The following is an 11,050-nucleotide window of genomic DNA, read 5'->3' as shown; positions in this document are numbered from 1 at the left end:
TTGCATGTTCTCCTTGTGTTCGCGTGGGTTTCCTATAGGTTCTCCAGTTTCCCCCACAATCTAAAGACATGTGGTATAGGTGAATTGATTAAGCTAAATTGCCCTTAGTGTATGTGTGTGAATGCAAGAGTATATGGGTGTTTCGCAGTGTTGGGTTGTGGATGGAAGTGCATCCGCTGTGTAAAACATATGCTGGATAACTTGGCGGTTCATTCCGTTGTGGCGACCCCTGATTAATAAAGGGACTAAGCCGAAAAGAAAATGAATTCATTAATTCAGCCTCTTTACTGTTTGGCCAGAAGAGAACCGGTCACTCGACTGAGCCTTGTTTCTCACTTGTCTTCTCACCTTGTTTCACTTCTGTCAATTGGTTGAGTTTTTGTTGCTTGCCATTGTCAACTCTGGCTTGCATGAGGGAGAGCAGATTTTGGACTGCAGGGTGGACATGTGGTATCATGTGGCACCACTTGCATGGTATGCGTTGGTACAGTTCTGTATACTTCACTTTTGGTGGTATTTCACTGTGAATGGTGCCTGGTACTTAGGAGTTTTTTAGAATACTACCAAAGTATGAAATGTAAACCTTGATACTGATTGAACTGAGAGAATCTTCACTACCCATGTAATTAAATGTTATTTACTTTGCTACATGAGACACCAAACCAAACAATAGCTGGGCCCGATCACTCTGTCTCCTCCTCACCAATAAGCGGCCATTTGATGTGTGGTCTGATAAAGAATGGCTGCCTCATGTCATCCAGGTGAATGCTGAAGTTCAGCAATTCTTAAGAGTAATGAATTAGAATTATCACAATTCATAATAATATAAATACCAATTGCAGACATACATTTTAAAACGTGCGCTACCTAAAGGAAATAATTACTCTTTTAATTGTTACAGACAAAACAAAAATGCAAAGATAACAATGAGTGGCAATACTAACAACAAAGAGGAACTCCATGGCAGTAGTTTCAAAGATCAATTGTCTATGCCACCAAATGTCCAGATATATAGAGGAATCTATATAATATTTCTCTTCTCTATCAAAAAATCTTTACATTTCAGTGCAACATGGCCATTTGTATAATCAGCAGTTGATACAATATAAAACATAATTTAAACAAATAACAGCAGAGTGTTTGTAATTTAATTTAATGTCTTTTGAAAGGATAAGTATTTCTGCCGCTCATCCCGTCCCAATCTCCAATATTATATACATTTAACTAGCATAGGCTCATTCTGAAAACGTAGCCCTATATACATTTCTGGAGATTGCGAAATATGTAGCCAGAGGTACATATGGCTGCATTTTATCTTTAAAACGAACGCTACGGGATGGTATGACGGCGTTCCTTTTCTCGCTTTCCAGCTGACCACTTACCTCCATATGGACGGCTTTTCCGCTATTACCAGTTTGTCCAGTAGGTTGACATGTACGTTAAGATGCAGAGCGGAGTTAACCATAACAATGGGGTTCGAGTCCAGTCAAGAACGGTTCCAGAAAGCAGGTAAGACAAAAAAAAAAGTTTCCAGAAAGCAGGTAAGACAAAGAAAAAACCTAAAAAATAAAATAAACAAGTAAATAACAGGGTGAGAAAGTGGTTAAATCTGAAAATGTGGTAAAAATCTGAGGGCTTTTCTTTTTCTGGGTTGCTTTTTAAAACACTGCGGTTGGGTTTAGGGAAGGGGATGGGCAGGTCAATCGGTGCTTTTTTAAACACTATTAGTTGGGTTTAGGGAAGGGGTCCAGACACTAGTCCTGTCTTGTCAGAGTCCTGTATGTTGTGCTCGGCTCGAGTTTTCTCTGGTTGAGCACTCATATCCCATTTTAGTTGGTGTCTCTTGTCATTGTTCTTGTCTTTGTAGCAAGCATGCGCGTGCTCCCGAGGAGGCTTGGATCACGCATTCTCCCTTGCTCTTAATTTTGAGTTTGTTTTGTTAGCGACGTGCTGTTTTGTTCTCAGCGCCTCAATGTAGTTGGTTTTTGTTGGCGCTGGGTTTGGAACATGCACGGTAGGTGTTTTCATTTATCGTGTGCTCATGTCTTGCGTTCAGTTCTGTTGGTGTTGTTTAAAAAACACAGCTTGGTGTTTACATAGTGGCTGCATCCTTTAGTGTTGTGTTTCATGTGAACATGCGGTCAATAGGTTCTCTTATTGGCTATGTGTTCTAGTCCTGTTTTCTCATGAGCACATGGCTCGTGTGTTGTCATGGGCTACGTCTGAGATAGCATACTTCCATACAATATAGTGTGCAAAAATACTATGCGAGCTGAGTAGTATGTCCAAATTCATAGAATTCGAAAAACAGTACGCGAGAAGTACCCAGATGACTTACTACTTCCGGCGAGATTCTGAAGCGGACATCTGATGCACGCTACGCTACACCATGATCCCCATGAGAGAATTCATAAATTGGAGTGAAGCAAAGCAATTGACGCAGGTAGGTCAACTGATCATGACAAAATGGTGGATGTAGTACATCCGAGTTCCAATCATACTGCTCACATTCATACTGCATATAACATACTTTTCTAACGGCCAAGTAGTACATAAGTGCAGTACCTACTGAGTAGTAGGCGATTTTGGATGCAGCCTTCGTGTCATGTGCTTTCCTGTCTATTTTGTTTAGTCCCACCCTCCTTGTTAACCCATTGTTAGTTAATTTAGTTCACCTGTTTATTTGTTAATTCATTCTCCTTATAGCTCCCTCATGTCTGCAGTCCTGTGCCAAATCGTCGTCAATGCTTCCCCTATGTTCCTGCTCCAGTTGTGTCGTGTCTTGCCTTGCCAGCCCAGTCAAGGTTTTACCTTTTGTTAATGTTTTCTTCCTCAGGGTAGTTTGTTTTGCTGTTTATTTTATTACATTATTAATATACATAGTTAATTTACTGCAATTCAGTCCTCACTCTTTTCTCTTTCCTGCAATCGTGACAAACCTCAAGTGTTGACACATGTCTGACATTTCAATATGTCTTAGTTATTTCTTTGTCACAAAACAAGTTTCTTCTTGTGTTTTTCTTTGATTATATTATACACATTTGACAACATTTGACAACATCTGAACTCAAAATATATAGGCTATAAACAGAAGAGCTCAGTGACTGACAGCTATATTCTTATGATGATAATTGACAAGATGATTGATTGTTGTTTCCAAAACGTACATTTAACATAAGGATGATATAATTAGCTTAATTGAAGGTCTGAATTGGGAGATGACTACCCTAAACTTCCACACTTTGGGGAAATATAGAGGTGGCTCGGGCAAACCTGTGACATGTTTCCAAGCCACTCTCTTTGGAGGAATGAGCTGCCAAACTCCACCTGATCTGCTGATGCAATCACAGCTTCTACACAACCGCCAAAGACAGACATTTTTGGCATGACAAGGGCACAGCTTATAGTAACTTAAACGAAAATTATTCTCTTTACCCACATTTCAAGTTGTCTTATGCTTTTTACTGCCCTATCTTAAGTTCTTGAATAAATTGCTAATAATGTCCCCCAATTTTAAGCCACATTGGATAAAATAAATAAAATAAATGAGTAAACATGAAACATCTTTTCTAGCAGATCATACATCATTTTAAAGTAAAACATTTCAGTCTTATTTCAATAGATGTGGTTTCATGCAACTCTCTTTCATGTTACATATTTATGCTACATTTCACATATCTTTCAATAAACAGAAGATTGTATTTGTTAAGACAGATCATGGGTGTGCAGGTATAAGTGCAGGCTACCTGGAAGGGAGTATGGCCATCGGAACTCCTGACACTGTAAAATGTACTTCAACAGTTTAGCTGAAATCATAACTGAAATCATAATAATAGCAGCGGTATCAGGAGTACACTGATATCCAAAACATATTCATTTAAGTTCTGTTCATGTTGATTATTTGTTTGCTCATAAGGAGCAAAATCAGCATCTGAAAGAGACATATGCATGCTTGAATATTCTTGACTTACAAATGAATTGAATGTAAAAACATTCAATATTTGGTAAAATAACCCTGATTTTCAATCACAACATTCATTCATTTTCTTTTCGGCTTAGTCCCTTCATTAGTCTGTGGTCATCAAATTATTATTTATTTATTTTTTGATTGAAAAGATTTGCTCTAAATGACAATATATTGGAAGAAATATTCATTCATTCATTCATTCATTCATTCATTTTCCTTCGGCTTAGTCCCTTTATTCATCAGCGCTCGCCACAGCGGAATGATCCGCCAACTTATCCAGCATATGCTTTACAAAGCGGATGCCCTTCCAGCTGCAACCCAGTACTTGGAAACAGGGCCAATTTAGATTATTCAATTCACCTATAGTGCATGTCTTTGGACTGTAGGGGAAACCAGAGGAAACCCACGTCAACGTAGGGAGAACATGCAAACTCCTTAATACCTTGCAAACCTCCTGATACCTGCAGCACGATGACTTTCCTGTTATTTTATCATGACTTTCATGATAATTTATGAGCAGCATAGGTGGTGGATCTGTTTGCAAAATATTTCACTGCGTGTCACTGCATCTCAAATGACTAAAAATAATACAAAACGCTATAACTAAAGTAATGTCCACTGTGCTAAGCGAGAGCGTTTTCCTGTTAAACTGAACAGTCGCATCATCGATGATGTAAGCGTGTTCCAGCTCAGAAGGTAAATTGCAGTGTGAGTGCAGGCCGTTGGAGGAGAGGGGAGAGGGGACAAGCGCGCTTCGGCATGTTTCAAGGCAACTGTGCCTAATGTGAGTACGCCCTAAGACTCAAACTTACACCTAAAAAATCCAGTAAATACAGAGAAACTAAGAAATTTCAAGTGGTATCTTATTTTTCCCCCCTTAGCTTAATATTCCCACTCACAGCAAACAACGAGAACAACACCTGTGCAACAGTCATACTTGTTACAATGTACTTATTGTGTAAAAAATGTATTTACTATGTACTTATGTTTGATTAAATACCTGTATGTAATTACATCTGTAATTAACTTCTTAAACCCACCCTTAAACATACCCAAACCATCAAACCTGTCCATAACCCTACCCCTATCCCAACTTAAGAGCACCACAAGTGTTCTCAAATACATAATAAACACAGTAAGTACATTGTATTTACTTTTTGTTGCAAGTACATAGTAGTTAAGGACACTTAATATAAAGTGGGACCGAAGTATCTTCTAGAAAGTGCTGTATTAACCTACAACAGCCTTTGACATCGTTAAATAAATATAGCATTAAAGGGGTAGTTAGAAATGAAAATTTGAGCACTCACCCCTTCTAACGTCACTATTACCTTATTTCATTCATTCACACACACATTCACACACATACACTACAGCCAGTTTCATTCATTCATTTTCTTTTCGGCTTCGTCCCTTTATTGATCCAGGGTCGCCACAGCGGAATGAACTGCCAACTTATCCAGCACATGTTTTACGCAGTGGATGCCCTTCCAGCTGCAACCAATCTCTGGGAAACATCCATAAACACTCATTCACACTCATACACTACGGACAATTTAGCCTACACAATCCACCAGTACCGTATCTCATTGGACTGTAGGGGAAACCGGAGCACCCGGAGGAAACCCATGCGAACGCGGGGAGAACATGCAAACTCCACACAGAAATGCCAACTGACCCAGCCGAGACTCGAACCAGCGACCTTCTTGCTGTGAGGTGACAGCACTTTCTACTGCGCCACCGCGTCGCCCTTACCTTATTTATTTAGACAAAAATGGAATTCATTATTTAGCCAATAGATGACACAGTGGCTCAATGGTAAGCACTGTTGCTCCGCATGCTCCGGTTTCCCCCACAGTCCAAAGACATGCGATACAGATGAATTGAATAAGCTAAATTGGTCGTAGTGAATAAGTGTGTATGGATGTTTCCCAGTACTTGGTTGCAGCTGGAAGGGCATCCTCTGTGTAAAACATATGCTGGATAAGTTGGCGGTTCATTCCACTGTGGGACCCCAGTTGAATAAACAAAGCCGAAGGAAAAATTAATGAATGTTTGGCAAATATCCTGATTTTAGCTGTTGCTCACCTGTGAATACTTCATAAGACAACATACTAAACGCTGACAGCCCATATCAGCCGCTTTTCCTTAGATTTTCTTTTCTGATCGAGCGAACTTAAATATATTCCGATATGAAGCTTCACTCAAATTGCCCTGTGGGAGCCGGCGCTTGTGTATTGTGCTAATGATTAGAAACGTTGCTTTATATGAGCCTGTGTGCATTTTCCAAACATCTTGTAGATGTGTCGTGGAGAGCGCTTCAGGAATCAAAACATTAGCTGATTTGATTCGATTAGCGTTCTCTTTTGAAGAGAGACAGAGTGGAGCAAGAAAGTATTGTCATTTTGAGGTCCCTAAGAGACAACGAGAGGGAAAGTGTGGAAAATGAAATAAAAGCAGAGAGCATTTTTGAGCACTAAAGCACTAGCGATTAAAGGTAAATGCTCACACTGAGATAGTGGCTCTAAATGAATTAGCCAGAGATAACATGTTGTGCTGCATTTGTGGGGGTAGTCAATTTTAATTAGTGTTTTGGAGACATCTTTTATCAGACTGTTGGTAACCTTTCTCTCCTCTCTCTCTAGTGCTCTACCTCTCTCTGCTATCGCACATTTCTAATCAAAAAGATTAAATAAACAGAAAAACAATGAAATATTCTTGTAAACATTGAATACTCAAGTGCAACTTTAAAGATCATCGTTAAATATTTAATAAAAATAATACATGGAGAACAGTATATGAGTTATATCTACAAGATTGTGTCAGCTTGTTCTGTGTTTAGTTGAGAAATTTCAAGTGTTATTCTAATTCCTTTAGAACTCTGGTCTTAAGTCTTAAAAAACTAATAGAAAATCTTAAGTCTTAAGAAAATGAATACATGGAGAACAGTATGAGAGATATATCTACAAGATTAGTGTTGTGTCAGCTTGTTTCTGTGATTTAGTTTTTCTTTAAATGTGCAAAAAATGCAGTTTATATTCATTTTTAATTCTTATGACTGTTCAAAAATGTAATGAAAATATTAATTTCAATATGTTGTGTGCACTTTATCTGTATAATAATGGAAGAAATGTTAGTAGACCTTTAGAATACAACAAATACTGACATTTTATTCAAATCCACTCCTAATAAATCCAGAGAAATTGAGAAATTTCAAGTGTTATTCTAATTCCGTTAGAACTCTGGTCTTAAGTCTTAGAAAATCCTAAGTCTTAAGACATTTAATAGAAGCAGAACAGTATATGAGTGTCATCTACAAGATTAGTGTTGTGTCAGCTTGTTTGCGTGATTTAGTTTTTTCCTTAAATATGTAAAAGTGCAGTTAATGTTTATTATTGAATCCTTATGATGGTTGTTCAAAACAAAACAGAGTTCAGGAAATACAAATGGAAATTTATTGTGTGCTTTTTCTTGACAATAACAATATTTTTAGTATCTTAATACCGTTAGTGTGATTCTTTCATCGAATATTCTTGTAAACGTTCAACTCGAGTGCAAATTTAAAGATCATTGTTAAATATTTAAGTCAATGAATAGAAGCAGAACAGTATATGAGTTACATCTACAGGATTAGTGTTGTGTCAGCTTGATTACGATATGCTTATGATGGTTGTCTTAAATAAAACTGAGTTTAAAAAATGTAGTGAAAATATAAATTGCAATTTGTTTTGTGCACTTTACCTGTATGATAATAGAAGAAATGTTATCAGGTCTTTACAGAATACAACAAATACTGACACTTTACTCACATCCATATCTAATAAATCCAGAGAAACTGAGAAATTCTGTTAGAACTCTGTGGTCTTAAGTCTTAAGAAAATGAATAGAAGCAGAACAGTATATGAGATTCATCTACAAGATTAGTGTTGTGTCAGCTTGTTTCTGTGATTTAGTTTTTTCCTTAAATGTGCACAAATGCAGTTTATATTAATTATAAATCTTTATGATGGTTGTTTTAAATAAAACTGAGTTTAAAAATGTAGTGAAAATATAAATTGCAATATGTTGTGTGCACTTTCTCTGTAGGATAATGGAAGAAATGGAAAAAAATGTTATCAGATCTTTATAGAATACAACAAATGTTGACATTTTACTCACATCCACACCTAATAAGTGTCACGGATTGGTCAGGCTCTCACGATCCCCACTCACGAAGATCACCATCACCTGACTTCTAATGAGCACACAGCTGCATCACATTCACGAGCACCAGATAAAAGCACAGCACTCCAGTCGCTCATTGTCCGGGCTCGTCTCGACGAAAGCGGACAACTGAGCGACCACTCAGCGTAGTCATCCTCAGCTAAAACAAACGATTTACTTACCTGTTCTCTTTGTATTCCTCCTAGTCTTCCTGGTCCTCCCGAATCGTCCTGTCTTCCAGTCCTTCCAAGTCTGTGTCATCCTCTGTCAGCTGTATCTGGTGTGTGCTGTCCATCCTCGTGTATTCCTGTTACCCAGCCACGGAGGAAAAGACCCCAACCTCATTCCTGATCCTCCTGGCTATCCTTCATGTGCTCCTTGTTGTCATTTAATAAACACCCTAACGTTTCCTTACCTCTGTCTCCTGTCCGCTTCATAACAGAAGCCCGGACCAATAACGACGACAACATGAGCACCCCCGATCACTTTCAAGAGCTGGTGGACCAGTTGAAGCGGATTCTACAGCCACCAGCTCCACTTTCCAACGCACCACCAGCACCGAGCACTTCCGCCTCCACAGTTTCTTCTTCGGCCCTTCCTTCCAGTCCCATGGCCCGACCAGCGCCCTACTCAGGCGGAGCGGGGGAGTGCAATGGTTTTCTGTTACAATGTTCCCTCATATTCGAAATGCAACCTTCTCTATATCCCACAGATAAGTCAAAGATCGCCTACATCGTATCACTACTCTCTGGGCCTGCACTTAAATGGGCTGAGACGATCTGGAACCAAGCCGGGCCGGTCATGAATTCCATCACTACCTTCACGGAGTATTTCAAAGAGGTGTTTGGACGTTCTGATGGGGAAGTAGCCGCTGGAGAGCAGCTGTATCATCTAAAGCAAGGTACTCTATCTACACAGGAATATGCTCTCCGGTTTCGCACTCTAGCAGCTGCAAGTGGATGGAATGAGAGATCGTTGTTGACCACGTACCGGCTCGGCTTGGAACCCACTCTCCGAATCCAGCTGGCCACATTAGATGATACTATGGGTCTGGAGAGATTCATCCAACATTCTCTCCGATGTTCCGATCGTCTCCGTTCCTATCAACAGGACACCATCACCCCCTCGTCTGCACTCCTCCAATCGCCTGAGTCAACAGCCTCTCCAGAACCAGAACCCATGATAATAGAGTCTGGAAGACTGACATCAGCGGAACGACAGAGGAGGCTGACCCGGGGTCTGTGTCTATACTGCGGTGTCAGTGGACACACCCGTATGGAGTGTCCCCTTCGTCCCATTCGGACTTCAGTGAGTGTATTCAGTACGAATATTGAACAATGTAAACCACTTACTACCACCGTACAAATAACTACTGCCTCTATTTCTCTCCTTGTCACAGCCCTCATCGACTCCGGGTCAGCAGGGAACTTCATCTCCCAATCCCTCTGTCGTCAACTCCACCTACGTACTGAGGCGTCCTCGCATATATACCAGATACAACCGATAACCCAGTGCACTCGATCTTCGACCCGTATCCATCGACAATGCGAAGACATCCTTCTTCAAGTGGGGTTGTTACATCAAGAGAGGATTCAATTTCTGGTTCTGGAGGGTGCAAATATGGGACATCATTCTAGGGCGCCCGTGGCTGGTGAAGCACGATCCCATCATCTCTTGGGGCACAGGAGAGATAAAGAAATGGGGATCTGGATGTACACCTACCTGTTTTCCAATCTCCCTCTTCAAGGTCGGAACCCCATTTCTTTGTTTACAACATCGGTCGAGAGTCCTCCTGAGAAGCAGTCTATCCACATTCCTAAGGAGTACAGCTCCTTTCATGATGTCTTCTGCCCCAAGAGAGCTTCCCAGCTACCGCCGCATCGGCCATGGGACTGCGCGATCGACCTAGTTCCAGATGCCCAGTTGCCAAGAGGTAGGATCTACCCGCTCTCGCTTCCAGAGAATCAGGCAATGGAAGATTACATAAGGGAGGCTCTGAGTCAGGGGTACATACGTCACTCAAAATCACCAGCCGCCTCAAGCTTCTTCTTTGTGGCCAAGAAGGACGGAGGGCTGCGTCCATGCATCGACTACAGGGTCCTAAATAACGGTACAGTAAAATACCGATATCCCCTTCCTCTGGTACCAGCCGCTTTGGAACAGCTCCGAGAAGCTAAAGTCTTCACTAAATTGGACCTCCGCAGCGCGTATAATCTGATAAGAATACGTGAGGGGGACCAATGGAAGACAGCATTCGTGACCCCTACTGGCCACTATGAATATGAGGTCATGCCTTACGGTCTGGTCAACGCCCCCTCCGTATTCCAAAACTTCATTCATGAAGTCCTCCGGGAGTTTCTTCACCACTTTGTAATAGTGTACATAGATGACATCCTCATTTACTCCCGGAGTGAGGCCGAACATCGCCAACACGTTGCGGAGGTCCTACACACATTGAGAGAACATCACCTCTACCTCAAAGCGGAGAAATGCTCATTCCACCAGAAGTCGATTCATTTCTTGGGATACATCATTGACCAAACCGGTATACGTATGGATGGGAAGAAAATTGAGGCTGTTCTATCCTGGTCAGAACCCACTTCCATTAAGGAGCTCCAGAGGTTTCTTGGGTTTGCTAACTTTTATAGACGGTTTATCAAGGACTACAGCAGGATTACATCACCTCTCACTAATCTCCTCAAGGGTAAACCCAAAGGACTGGAGTGGACCAAAGAAGCAGCCGCAGCCTTCCGCCTTCTTAAGAAGGAGTTCACAAGGGCCCCACTCCTGACTCATCCTGACCCAAATCTTCCTTTCGTGGTGGAAGTGGACGCATCCACCACCGGCGTCGGGGCAGTATTATCCCAACATCATGATACA

This window comes from Danio aesculapii, chromosome 16 (assembly GCF_903798145.1).
Source record: "Danio aesculapii chromosome 16, fDanAes4.1, whole genome shotgun sequence".
NCBI lineage: Eukaryota > Metazoa > Chordata > Actinopteri > Cypriniformes > Danionidae > Danio > Danio aesculapii.
Note: the sequence above shows the minus strand (reverse complement) of the source record.